We start from the raw sequence: 13,726 nt of genomic DNA, 5'->3' as shown, positions 1-13,726 counted from the left end.
TAGTAGAGACGGGGTTTTACCATGTTGGCAAGGCTGGTCTTGAACTCCTGACCTTAGGTAATCTGCCTGCCTTAGTCTACTAAGATGCTGGATTAGAGGCATGAGCCACTCTACAGACTTTCATAATCACATGTAGCAACTACATCTGAAATTATGTTTTTACATCTGTCCCACCTGCACCCTTCACCCCAGACTGTTAGTTCCTTGAGGACAAGGACTTTGTCGCATTCCAACATTATTGGTCGAATAAATGAAGAAACAGGCTGCATCCTTTCTCTTTATCCTTTTACCTCCTCAATCATCCTGCTGCTATCTTCCAGAAGGAGAGGAAACAGCTTCACAGGAAAAGTAGAGGAGATTTTCCCACTTGAATAATTACGATGAAAGTGCCAAATCAGAATGTGAAATAGGAATTCTGAGCTCTGCACCAGACACTGACTCCCATGCTGTTAGCTGATGTTAAAGAGGATGGATTTCTTTCGCTTAGGTCTCACTTTCTGTGCCTTCAGGGGAAGTTGGTTGGAAGTTTGAATGGTTTGTTGTTGTTGTCGTTGTTTTGTATTAAGGAGGGCTGTAATGTAACCAATACAATGGTTATTGATGGACAGTAAGTTGAGAGAAGCTGAAGGGTGATTATTTAATGGCAGGAGGGGGAGAAAAAAAAAGCAAGTATTGTCGGGGGAGGGGAGGGATAGAATTAGGAGATATACCTAATGTAAATGACGAGTTAATGGGTGCAGCACACCAACATGAGACATATATACATATGTAACAGACCTGCACGTTGTACACATGTACCCTAGAACTTAAAGTATATATATGTGTGTGTATATATATATAAAGCAAGTCTATAAAGAGCTTGGGACACCAAGTCCAGAACTTCATGCATACAGCAGCCAATTAGCAAATCTTAGAAAGTCTTAGAGAGGGACTTGCAAACACACAAATATCAGAAAAAGCATTTGTAGCGGAGACCAACCAAAACACTGGATTCTGGGAGCCTCTCTCTGAGAGTGGAATTAACTTTGTTTCATAGAAGACTTTATAGGCTGGGTGGGTGGGGAGACGGGGAAGGACCTAGTTGTACGTATTTCATTTCAATGCATAAACATATACCTATATACCTACAAGACACAGGATCTGGATCCAACTTTCTAAGAACCAGGACTTGGACTGTGGGCCCCAGAACATCCATGACACTGTTCCCACTTCTTACATGGAAGATGAGCGTAGTCGCTGCCCTAAGAACCTGACGGTTGCTAGAGAGAGAAAGGAGACAAGGGATAGGGTGTGTAGTCACTTTGCAATGCATAAAAAAACATCATACGGGCAGAGCCTGCATATGGGCTCATGCTTGTAATCCCAATACTTTGGGAAGCCAAGGCGGGCGGATCACCTGACACCTTGTTAGGAGTTCGAGACCAGCCTGGTCAACATGGTGAATCCCAGTCTCTACTAAAAATATAAAAATTAGCCAGGAGTGGTGGTGCGTGCCTGTACTCCCAGCTACCCAGGAGGCTAAGGCAGGAGAATCACTTGAACCCGGGAGACGGAGATTGCAGTGAGCCGAGATCGCACCATTGCACTCCAGCCTGGGTGACAAGAGTGAGACTCCGTCTCACAAAAAAAATAAAATAAAAAAAAATAAAAAAAAAATCATACAGAAGAAAACTGCGGCATTCTCATCACCATCATTACTACTATTATTCCCATTTTAATGGACTAAGCTGCTTCTCACTTCTCTTTATTTTCCCTCTTCCTATATGTGGCCCAAAAAAAAGCCATTTAAAAAAACTTTACATCTGCCAGAAACAGGGTTCATGGGAGCATGTGGGAGGGTGTTCCCCTCCCTCAGCACATGGAATAACACTTTATGAATACTTAATACATATAAATCGGCATGCTAAACATTTTAAATTTATCATCTAACTTAATCTCAAGGAAAGGAAAGAACTTTTATCGAGGAATGTGAGCTCTTTCAAATTATTAGGCCCAGAGAAGCAGTCAAATGATATAACAATCACATCTTATTCTCCCCCTTTAGAGCTATGTATTCATCTGTCGAAACTGCCTGCTATTGCCACAAGTAGCCATGAATTAACCTAATAACGCCTCACTGGACACGACATCCCACACTCGAAGGCTTAACCATGGGTAGCCAATCACTAATCAATGTTACTTCTGCAATTCAATGAGAATCCGTGGCAGGACTTTGTATCAGTCCAATCCTTGTTCCCCTCCTTTTTTGCCTTTAAAAATCTGCCTGTAATAAAGGCCAAGTGGAGTTCATATCCCAGGTGACTGGTGTCTGAATCTTCCTTATCCTGGCTCAAGTAAACTCTTTACATCATATACTGTGCTTCCGCCTCTTCCTTTGATATAGGGGCTGTTATTCTATTTTACAGAGGAATAAACAGACACAGAGAGGTTTAAGGAACTCCTTGACATCATACAGATAACACCTGCCTGCCACGTATTTAGTGCCTACAGAAGGGTCAGCACTTCAAATCCCAGATGAGGAAGGAAGGGACAAATAATAGGGAACTTGCTCCAGGTTGCACAGTTAGAAAGTGACAGAATGCAAGATTCAAACTTGGATTTGCTTAAATGTAATACAGGTGCTCTTTCTACCTCCCTGCCTGATCCTCGATGCTGGGCAATGACAAATATAAAATCTACCTCAGGCTGGGTGCGGTGGCTCACATCTGTAATCCCAGCACCTTGGGAGGCCTAGGCAGGTGGGTTGCTTGAGGTCGGAGCTCGAGACCAGCCTGACCAATATGGTGAAACTCTGTCTGTACTAAAATACAAAAATGAGCCAGGTGAGGTGGCAGGCACCTGTAATCTCAGCTACTAGGGAGGCTGAGGCAGGAGAATTGCTTGAACCCAGGAGGTGGAGGTTGCAGCGAGCTGAGATCACGCCACTGCATTCCAGCCTGGGAGACAGAGTGAGACTATGTCTCAAAAAAAAAAAAAAAAAGAAGAAGAAGAAGAAAAACAACAATAAAAAACCTACCTTAGAACTGTGGCAAGATGTGTGTGTGTACATAGGTGTGCATGTGCATGAGAGCATATAAATGTGCATAGTGTGTATGTGTGTATGCATGTGTGCATGAGTGTGCACGTGTGCATGTGTGTACATGTGTGCCCATATGTGCACATTTCTGTGTATGCATATGCTGACCGCTGCTAGTAGGCAAGGGTAAATGATACTGTATCCATTCGTCCTGAGAAATTGCTAAGGCCCTTTTATCCTCAGCAAGAACTCAGAAGAGTCACTGGACCTGGGACACACGGAGGAGCTTTACAGATGATCTAATTCAACTCCTTTGTGTCCACGAGAAAACTGACACCCAGAGTGCACTGAACCAGGAATCGAGAAATTCCTATTTCAGCCTGACTTCTGCTGATGTGAGCAGTTCAAGAACTGCACTTAACTTCCCTCAGGTCATCTGTAAATGAAGGTAATGATACCTCCTCTGTTATACTTGATGACCTGTGACTTCACTGTTGACAAGGTATGGATATCAAACCTTCTGGCCCGAAAACCGCCCTCTTTTACCCAGCCTAAGGCTGTCTCAAGACAGATCCCCACTGGGGCCTCAGAACCCACCAGTAAATTCAGAACCTGGGAGAGTGCCTTTCTGGTACTGATGCTAAGCAGGAAACTGATTCAGAACTCTGAGATGCCTTGGGAGAGAAAACGTTCCCTTCCTTGATTCTTTCTGGCTTTCTCTAAAGACCCCAGTGAACCAGCTCCTTGTCTAGTCATTCTCCACTCTTCAGGGACTCCAAGGAACTGGCCTATCTTGTCAAGAGTTCCTCTCTACTTGGAGCTCCTCAGGTGGAAAAGTAGCACTTAGAATCTTGTTCTCAACATATTCCTGTCTGTGTTGCTCCTACTGGTGGTGACAGTAAGTGTGAGTGTGATGAACAAGTGGATGTCACCTGGTAGCCACATAATGCTTTTACTATGTTTTATTGGTGTATAATACACAGATCATGCACATACATCACAAGTACAGCTTCATGAATTTTAACAAAATGAACACTCCTGCGTAACCAGCATCCCATTCATGAAATACAACAGTGGCTGCTCCCAGAAACCCCCTCTTGCCTCTCCAGTTCCTACATCTCCCAAGGGCAACCGCTATCCTGACTCCTAGCACCACAGAAGGATTTTGTCTGGTTTGAACTTTATATAAAAGGAATATATGTCATTTGAACTCAGTTTTTTTTTTTCTACCTTTTTTTTTTTATTATACTCTAAGTTCTGGGGTACATGTACACAACGTGCAGGTTTGTTATATATGTATGCATGCGCCATGTTGGTGTGCTGCACCCATTAACTCGTCATTTACATTAGGCATATCTCTTAATGATATCCCTCTCCTCTCCCCCCACCCACGACAGGCCCTGGTGTGTGATGTTCCCCACCCTGTGTCCAAGTGTTCTCACTGTTGAACTCAGTTTCTTATTAATGTGTGCAACATTCTCTTTGTGAACCTGATCCATATTGTTGTGTTTAATTATACTTGGATCTCATTCTGATTGCTGACATGATTCTGTTGGAAGAATAAAGCCTAATTTATTGATCCATTCTACTGTTGATGGACATGTGGGCTGTCTCCAGCTTTCAGCTACTGGTAAGCATGCTGCTTTCTTATTCATGCCTTTTTGGTGAGCGCAGAAGCTTATCTTCGTGAAGTGTATATATTCAGCTTTGGTGACTACTGCTAAGCAGTTTCACAAAGTGATTGTAACTCCACCAGTCATCATGGTCTTAACATTCCAAGATTCTTTAGCCTCCAGTATCTAGTAACAATTGACTCTACTTCCTTTGGTTCCGAAGACACCCTTGTCTTTTTCTCCTCCAGGACCTTTGCACATGCTATTCTCTTGGCTGTTACAGTCTTTCCAGCTGATCTTCACATGGGCAAGCCTCACTCTTTAGGTCCCCGTGTACACGTTACCACCCTCGGGACGGCCCTGTGCCTGTTATACTCATGACTTCATGCACAGCATCAAGCCCACGTTCTGTAAATGGTTAGCCCTAAACAAATGTTAGCTAATACTGTTGTTGTTGTAATAAATAGTCTTTAAGTTTCCCTTTCCAAAATTCTGTGACTCTGGGAAGTCAGACTGCCCAACTCTTATCTTGTGTGCGGATCCAGATGTGCCCCAGGGTTCTAAATCCCTTACAGAAGAAGGGCAGCTGGCAGTTCCTATTTCTCCCAGTCCCCAGGGCTGCATCTGTATTGTACCTGCTCTCTACTAAACAGCCAATAGAGGGCACTGTGGGAACACGTCCGCGGAAGGAGGGAGGCGTTGGTCAGGGCTCAGATGACACAGAATTAGAGCCGGAAGGGATCTTAAAAACCCATCTAGACCCAAACCTTCATTTTACAGATGAACAAACAGATGCCCAGACAGGAGATGTGACTTGCCCAAGGTCACACAGCTACTGCGTGGAGAGCGGAGATGACTCCTACCCCCTTGGCGTTCTCCACTCTGCGGGGGCGTTGCCAAGAACTGAATGAGGCAGCTGGCCCCAGGTGCTGAAGCTTTGAGCCAGCCAAGGCCTCTGTTTGCAAAGCCTATCACTGTCCTCAGTTTTCTCCTCCCTCCCCACTATTCCGTGAGAGAAAGGCTCTAGATGTTGAAAGTAGGACAAAACACACACTATCCCTTTGATTTTACAATTATCTTTGAGAAAGCATTTCACTGTCCTTAATAATGACTGCCAATTATTGGAACTTTCTACGTGCCAAATATCATACTGCATGTATTACATGCATTACCAAGAATGGTTTTAGGGTTTATTACCTCCCTTCTGGGAGTCTTTCCCTATCTCCCCATTGAAAAAGATTGCTCTTCTCCCATTTCCTATCACACCAGCCAGTTTACTTCCTTCGCAGCTCTTATAATTATTTTTATAATCGTAAGACTGACTTACTCATCTACTTATCTATCATCTGCTTCATTTCCTCCCCTCCTTCTGGTAGACTTGAACTCCATGAAAGAAGGATTCTGGAGCTAGATAGGCCTGGGTTCAAATCCCAGCTCATTCACTTACTAGCATTATGGACTTGAATTTATTACTAAAACTCTCTGAGGCTGTTTCTCCCTTGTAAAATGGGGACTCATGCTTGGCCAACGTTCTTGATTCTTTTGGGCCTCAGTTACCAAATCTAAGGGAGGATAATAACCCTTCATCTGCTGGAGAGAAGAGTCTCACAAGATGTCCTGAAAGTCTTGGAGCCGTGGTCAAAGGAGACCATAATGGTGTTGCCCAGCTATGGGGCCATGACTGGGCACATGGTTTACAGATGCAAGCGGAACAGAAAGAAGAGAAAATTGGAAGATTTGAATTTAGGAGGCAAGGTTCCATTGTCCACACCGTTAACCATTATAGTATGTGCCTTTTCAACCCTAGTTGCATCCATCCTGTCAGTTTCTCAGGTCCACTAACAATGAACCAGTCACTGAACTTAGGCTTCAGCCATCTTATTCCAGGGTTTCTCAAGCTCAGTGCTATTTACCGTTTTAGAGTTGAAGCAGCTAAGGCTCAGAGAGGTTAAGTTATTTGCATACAGCTGAACAGAGTTTGAACTTGTTCCTCTATGGTTTGTTTCATGCCTGGAGCAGCCAGTCTTGCTCTCACCAACAGCTGCCAGAATCCAGCCAATAAATCAATGAGATGCCAACAAGGAGTCTTCAGACTCATGCTGAGGACACCATCGAATAGATTCATGGAATAATTCCATCTATTCTGGACGTGTCTATATCCTAGCATCTCCCAAGACTTTTTGTTTAACCCCAAGCTAAATTCCAAGGCTGTTACTTTCCCTTGTCTTGCTGTTGCCCTAAAATGTGTTTATTTCCCTGTGACTCAGAAAAGTCCTCACTCTTGGCAGCCAGAGTGGTGAATCACATGGTGACTTTTTACCTGCCATTGGCACTAGGCAAACAGATCACCACTGCAGGAATCTATTCCCACCTTCTTGGAGCTTACTGCTGTTAGGACCTGCACTCAGCCATGATGGTTTGTTTATGTGTGTCTCTCTACCTTTCTAACTGGTAAACTCGTTGAGAAAATGAACCACCTTATTCACCCAACACATGTAATGGAGAAGCTGGCAGTTAAAGATGCTTTATGAATGTTTGTTGAATGGGTGGGTGGATGATGGATGGATGGATGGATGGATAGATAGAAAGATAGATAGATAGATGGATGAAAGGATGAATGGGTAGATAGATGGATGGATAGGTGAATGTTTGAATGAATGAGTGAATGGGTAGATTGATGGATGATGGATGGACAGATGGACAGACGGATGGATGGATGGATGGATGGATAGATGAATGGTTGAATGAATGGGTAGATTGATGGATGATAGATGGACAGATGGACGGATGGATGGATGGATGGATGGATGGATGGATGATGGATGGATAGGTGGATGGTTCAGTGGATGGATGAGTGAGTGGATGGATGGATGGGTGGATGGGAGAAAAGACATATGGATGAAAAGATGGATGGGTGGATGAATAGGTTGATGGATGAGTGGCTAGATGGATGAAACCCATATAACTCTCAATGTGAGCACTGCTCACTACCACCTCCATCCAAACCTGTTCAGGTCCTATTCAGCATCTAGAGAAATCTCTGTGAAGATGCACATCTCATCATGTCACCCTTGCCCCCACCTCTGTCTGAAACATGCCAGTGCCTTCCCACTACCCTTAGAATAAAATCCAGTTTCACTCTCAGAGCTTACATGGCCCTGCAAGCTGTGGTATCCACTGACTACTCCAGCCTCATTACACACCAGCCTCCTCCTCACTGATGATGTCTGGACACCCTGGCCATCCTTCATTTCCTAGAATGAGCCCAGTTCTTTCCTGCCTCAGGGCCTGTGTCTGAACTTGCTGTTCTCTCTGCCTAGAGTGCACTTTCTCTGACTCTTTGCATGTCTGACCCCTTCTTTGGGTGTCAGCTTCAAAATAAATTCTTGGGAAAATCTTCTTGTCCACCCCCCTAAATTACATCCCCCCACATTTTCTTTATAATGCTTGTGTAGTACATCCACATTCATTATAGCACTTTGTTGAACATTTGAATCATTATTTGTTTATATCTGTTTTCCCTGCTAAACTGCTAAGAGGACAGGGAGAGCAGGGACCATGTCTGCTTAAACTCACAGCTGTATCCTTATTACTTATCAGATAGTAGTACTCAAATATTTTTAACAGGGGCTTGGTGCAGTGGCTCATGCCTATAATCCCAGTACTTTGGGAGGTGGAGGCGGGCAGATCACCTGAGGTCAGGAGTTTGAGACCAGCCTGGCCAACATGGTGAAACCCTGTCTCTACTGAAAATACAAAAATGAGCCAGGCGTGGTGGTGGGCACCTGTAGTCCCAGCTACCTGGGAGCTGAGACAAGAGAGTCGCTTGAACCCAGGAAACGGAGGTTGCGGTGAGCCGAGATCGTGCCATTGCACTCCAGCCTGGGCAACAAAAGCAAAACTCCATCTCAAAAAAAAAATATTTTGAACAGGTAGTTGGATGAATAGACAGACAAGCACAGGATATGCTCTGACATGTCATCAGGCTGAGCACACTAGGGGTTCTGCATGAGGACAATACCCAGGCTGCCTTCCTTTCCACGGAGCATCACTGATAAACACGTTTAGGGACAGAACCATGGAATCTAACTGCCTTATAGTTGGATAGGATCTCTTTATTTGATAGGATCAAATAAAGTTTGATCATTAAGACCAACTTTATTTTACACTGGACTAGATAGAGCCCAAGAGTGGAAGACACTTGCCCAGGGTTATTGTGGTAGGAACTACTTGTTACTACTAGTTAGAATTAGCAACAGCCATTCTCTTCTTCATTCTAACTAGTAGTAAAGAGTACATACTTATAATCAGAACCCAGATTTTGGTGGTGGTGGTCATATGCTCAATTAGAAAAACTACATTTCCCAGCCTCCCTTTCAGAGAAAGGTGGTCATAGACTAAGTTCTGGCCAATGAGATTTAAGTAAGAGTGGAGATATAAGTGTGGCTTCCAGAAAAATTCCCTTAAAAGAAGGTCTAAGCCAGAGTGTCCAATCTTTTGGCTTCCCTGGGCCACAGTGAAAGAAGAATTGCCTTGGGCCACACATAAAATACATTGACACTAATGATAACTGATGAGCTAAAAAAAAAAAAAATCCTAAAACAAACATCTCATAATGTTTTAAGAAAGTTTATGAATTTGTGTTGGGCCACATTCAAAGCTGTCAGGCTGCATGTAGCCCGTGGGTTAGACAAGCTTGGTCTAAACCTTTGCTTTTTCCTCCTTTCTTCTTCTAGAATTCAAACACAAAGGCCAGAGGTGTCCATTCTATGCCTGTGAGGCGATCTTGACCATGAAAGCCACCAACTAAAGGCAGTAGACCAGAAAGTTAAAAATCTAGAATATTGCTGACATCTTGGACCTACCACAATTACCCTGGATCACCTACCTCCGCATTTTACGTCACATGAAACAAAAATAAACCTCTTGAATACGTCATTGTTATTTGGGTTTTCTGCTTATATGCAGCCAACTCAATCCATAGCTGTTATGGTCACTAATGGAATTAGTGGCACAGCCAGGACTTGAAGCCAGGGACTCCATACCTTTCGTTGGGATGGCAAGAAAGCTAGTGTGTCTACCCACAATGGACATGGTTAAGGAAATGCTGTCCTGGAGACATTTCTATAATACAAGTGTTCTTAAACTGTGGTCCCCAGAACAGGAGCATCAGCATTACCTGGGAACTTGGTAGACATGCAAATTTGCAGGCCTCATGCAGACCTACCGAATCAGAAACTCTGGGATGGGGTCCAGCAATCTCCATTTTTCAGAAGCTTTCCAGATGATTCCTGTGCAAGCTAAAATTTGCAAACCACTACTGAGATAACATTGTAGTATCCCCTAAGGGAAGCACAAATAAAGCAGGTTATTTCTGCAGTCTGGTGAGGCTTCTACGAAACGCAGAAGGTGCAGAAGTCACTCCCGGGTCAGAAAGAAGGGAGCTCTCTCCAGGTTCAAGAATGCACAGGCTCCCGCAGACAGAATAGGCGCATTATACTTGCATTTTTATTCACTTCTACTGAGTGTGGTCTGCAGATTAGCAGCACTGACTTTACCCAGGAGTTTCTTGGAAATGCATAATCTCAGTTCCCATTCCGGACCTACTGAATCAGAATCTGCATTTTGATACAATCCCCTGATGATTCGTACATACATTGAAATTTGAGTGCCCAACTCAGTGAAGCTGGGGATAGGAACAAGATGGTCCAGGTCCTGATGCTTACAAGGACATGCTTGAGGTCCTTGTATGCTTGTGAGACTATTGCACCCAAACTTGGTGCCAGACAAAGAAGATGTGGACACAAAACCGACAATCAGAGCAGCTGCCATCTGGCACCTATTCCTTGCACCTTCCCCATTTTGCTGCCTTCTTTTTGCCCCCAAACATCCTCCTCTACATCTGCAGCCTAGTGGTTAAGAGAGAGCATTCTGGAGTTTGATTTGCCTTGATTCAACCTTATAACTCCTTGCTGTGTGATCTTTGAGTCTGAGCCTGGGCAGTGACTTCATAGAGTTGTCATGGAGATTAAATGAGTTAATACTTCTAAAACACCCAGCCTGGAGCTACTAAATTCTGGATCTGTATTAGCATCACCTGAGGGGCTTTTAAAAAGTACTGATGACTGGGCTATCCCAAACCAATTACATAAGACTCTCTAGGGATGGAGCCTAGCATTCATATTCAAACAGATCAAGCACAAACCTCTGTAGATTTTTCTAACATGCAGCCAGGACAGAGAGCCACTGACCTAAAGCAATACCAGGCACATAGTAAATGCTCCATAAATGCTAGCTATTGCTATGCACACGGTGTACCCTTCCTCATGCACACACCAGACTGTCTCAGGCCTTTGCTCCAGTCCTGGAGATTGCCTTAAATGACCCGGCTCTCCCAGACAGCCTGGCAAACAGCCATTTTTCCTAGATTCTGTATGAAACTTACCACCCTCATGATGCCTTCCCTGATTCCTCCAAACAGAACTGACCAGGTTTCTCCTCCAGGTTCCAGTGTAACTGAACTGATAACACAAATACTGACTTTACCCTGTTGCAAAGTATTAATCTTTTCTGGGTATAAAGCTGTATATTTTCTCCCTTCCTCCCTCCCTTCCTTCCTTCCTTCCTTCCTTCCTTCCTTCCTTCCTTCCTTCCTTCCTTCCTTCCTTCCTTCCTTTCTTTCTTTCTTTCTTTCTTTCTTTCTTTCTTTCTTTCTTTCTTTCTTTCTTTCTTTCTTTCTTTCTTTCTTTCTCTTTCTTTCCTTCTTTTCTCCTTCCTTCCTCCCTCCCTTCCTTCCTTCCTTCCTCTCTTCCTTCCTTCCTTCCTTCCTTCCTTTCTAGACAGGGTCTGTTGCCCAGGCTAGAGTGCATTGATGTGATCATAGCTCACTGAAGCCTCAAACTCCTGGGTCTAAGAAATCCTCCTGCCTCAGTCTCCCAAGTATTAATAACGAAGACTACAGGTGCTCCACTGTCACACCCAACTAAGCTTTTACTTTTTATTTTTTTAGAGACAGAGTCTTGCTATGTTGCCCAGGCTGGTCTCAAACTGTTGGCCTCAAGAGATCCTCCTGCCTCGACTTCCCAAAGTGCTGGGACTACAGTCACGAACACTTGCGCTCAGTCCATTTTCTTTTGGTTCTACTCCACAGAACCACTTCATAAGGCAGATAGCATTGAATGCTCCGTTGTATACAGACGAGGAGGAGATGAGGGTTCGTGAAGGCACAGTAACGTGCTTAAGATCTCCCAGCTGGTAAGTCGGGGAGGTGATATTTGCACTCAGCCCCAGCTGCTCCAGAATCTCCCCGCTGAACCACACTACTCTTAACCTGTCTGCAGATCTGTCTCCTGCTAAAGTACATTACAATTTTCAAGGACAAGGATTGTGTATAATTTATCATTCTATTCCTAACACCTGGGACATGTTAGGCACATAACAATGATTTAATTAATTACCTGTCAGGGTAGGTGTGCTCTATATTCGCCACCTACTGTGTGCCAGGCAATTGACTTACCACTTTCCCAATGCTGGAGACAAGAAAATGTAGAGTTTGGAACCAAGAACCCTGGAAGCAGTGTCCCTAGGATTAAAGACCATCCCAATGGCTCCAGTACTGGTGGCCTCAGGCAAGCACGCAGCCTCTCTCAAGAGTCAGCTCCTCAGCTGCAAATGGCACAATGCATGCGGTGACTTCACAGGACTGAGTTGTGCACCAAGACACTCAGCACAGTGTCTGGAACATAACGAGGGCTCCATAAATGGGGCCCACTATTGTCATCTCATTTTATCCTCACAGTTACTCAGTGAGGTGGATGCTATTACCATACTTGTATTTGTTGGGTTTTTTTGTTTGTTTTGTTTTGTTTGTTTTTGAGACGGAGTCACACTCTGTCACCCAGGCTGGAGTTCAATGGCACGATCTCTGCTCACCGCAACCTCCGCCTCCTGGGTTCAAGCGATTGTCCTGCCTCAGCCTCCCGAGTAGTTGAGATTATAGGCACCTGCCACTATGCCCAATTAATTTTTGTATTTTTAGTAGACACGGGTTTTCACCATGTTGATCAGGCTGGTCTCGAACTCCTGACCTCAGGTGATCCACCTCCCTTGGCCTCCCAAAGTGCTGGAATTACAGGCGTCAGCCACCACACCCAGCCTTTTTAAAAAAATTATTATTTTTATATTTATTTATTTTTTAAACAGGGTCTCACTCTGTCACCCAATCTCAGCTCACTGCAGCCTCTGCCTCCCGGGTTCAAGTGATTCTTTTGCCTCAGCCTCCAAAGTAGCTGGGACTACAGGCACCCAACACCATGCCCAGCTAATTTTTGTATTTTTAGTGGAGATGGGTTTTCACCATGTTGCCCAGGCTTGTATTTTTTTGTTTGTTTGTTTGTTTTTTAGTAGAGGAAACTGATTCTCAGAAGTTGCCATTCACAGGAAGTCACAAGGCTCATCAGTGGCAAGGCAGGAGCTAGAATCCCCTGCCCAGGTCCATCTGACCTTAGGATCTGAGCTCCTTTCTCTCCAGGTTCTCTCAGGCAGACAAAACAGTTCAGTGACTTTTATTCCTCCCACAGGGGAGGGTTCAAACTGGGGAGCAGGGGAGAGAACGGCTTGCTGGAAGGAAAAAGCTGCCTCCAGCCTCTTGGCTCAGAAAGAAATCCTGTCCTCTCCCATTTGCTGCTTCTCTGTGGGATTCCAAGAGAGAGCTGGCTTGAGACCCCAAGCCCCGGAGGGGTGATGACCTGATGGCTGGCCGGGGCAGGAAGAAGTGGGCAAGGGAGTTTGGGGTCAAGTGCAGGGAGAGGACGGAGGCAGGGACACTTGGAGGGGAAAAGCGGGCAGCAGGATGGGGGGAACCGGTGGTGACAGCACAGGACAATCGTCAAGAGCAGATGGAAAGGTGTCTGGGACAGTGGGGGGCAGGGAGCTAGGGGGCTGAAGGAGGCCTCGTGGTGCTGAGTTCCATGCAGAAGAGCTGTTGCCATGGTGACGCGGAGAGCCAGATCGATGCTTGGCGTTGGATGAAGCTCTCAGTCACTGCCAGCTCCCTCCCCCTCCTCTCTCCCCTGACGTGAGGAGTGTATGAGTGTGG

The sequence above is a fragment of the Macaca mulatta genome, chromosome 20, assembly GCF_049350105.2.
Source record: "Macaca mulatta isolate MMU2019108-1 chromosome 20, T2T-MMU8v2.0, whole genome shotgun sequence".
Lineage (NCBI taxonomy): Eukaryota > Metazoa > Chordata > Mammalia > Primates > Cercopithecidae > Macaca > Macaca mulatta.
This window is presented reverse-complemented; position numbering follows the sequence as displayed.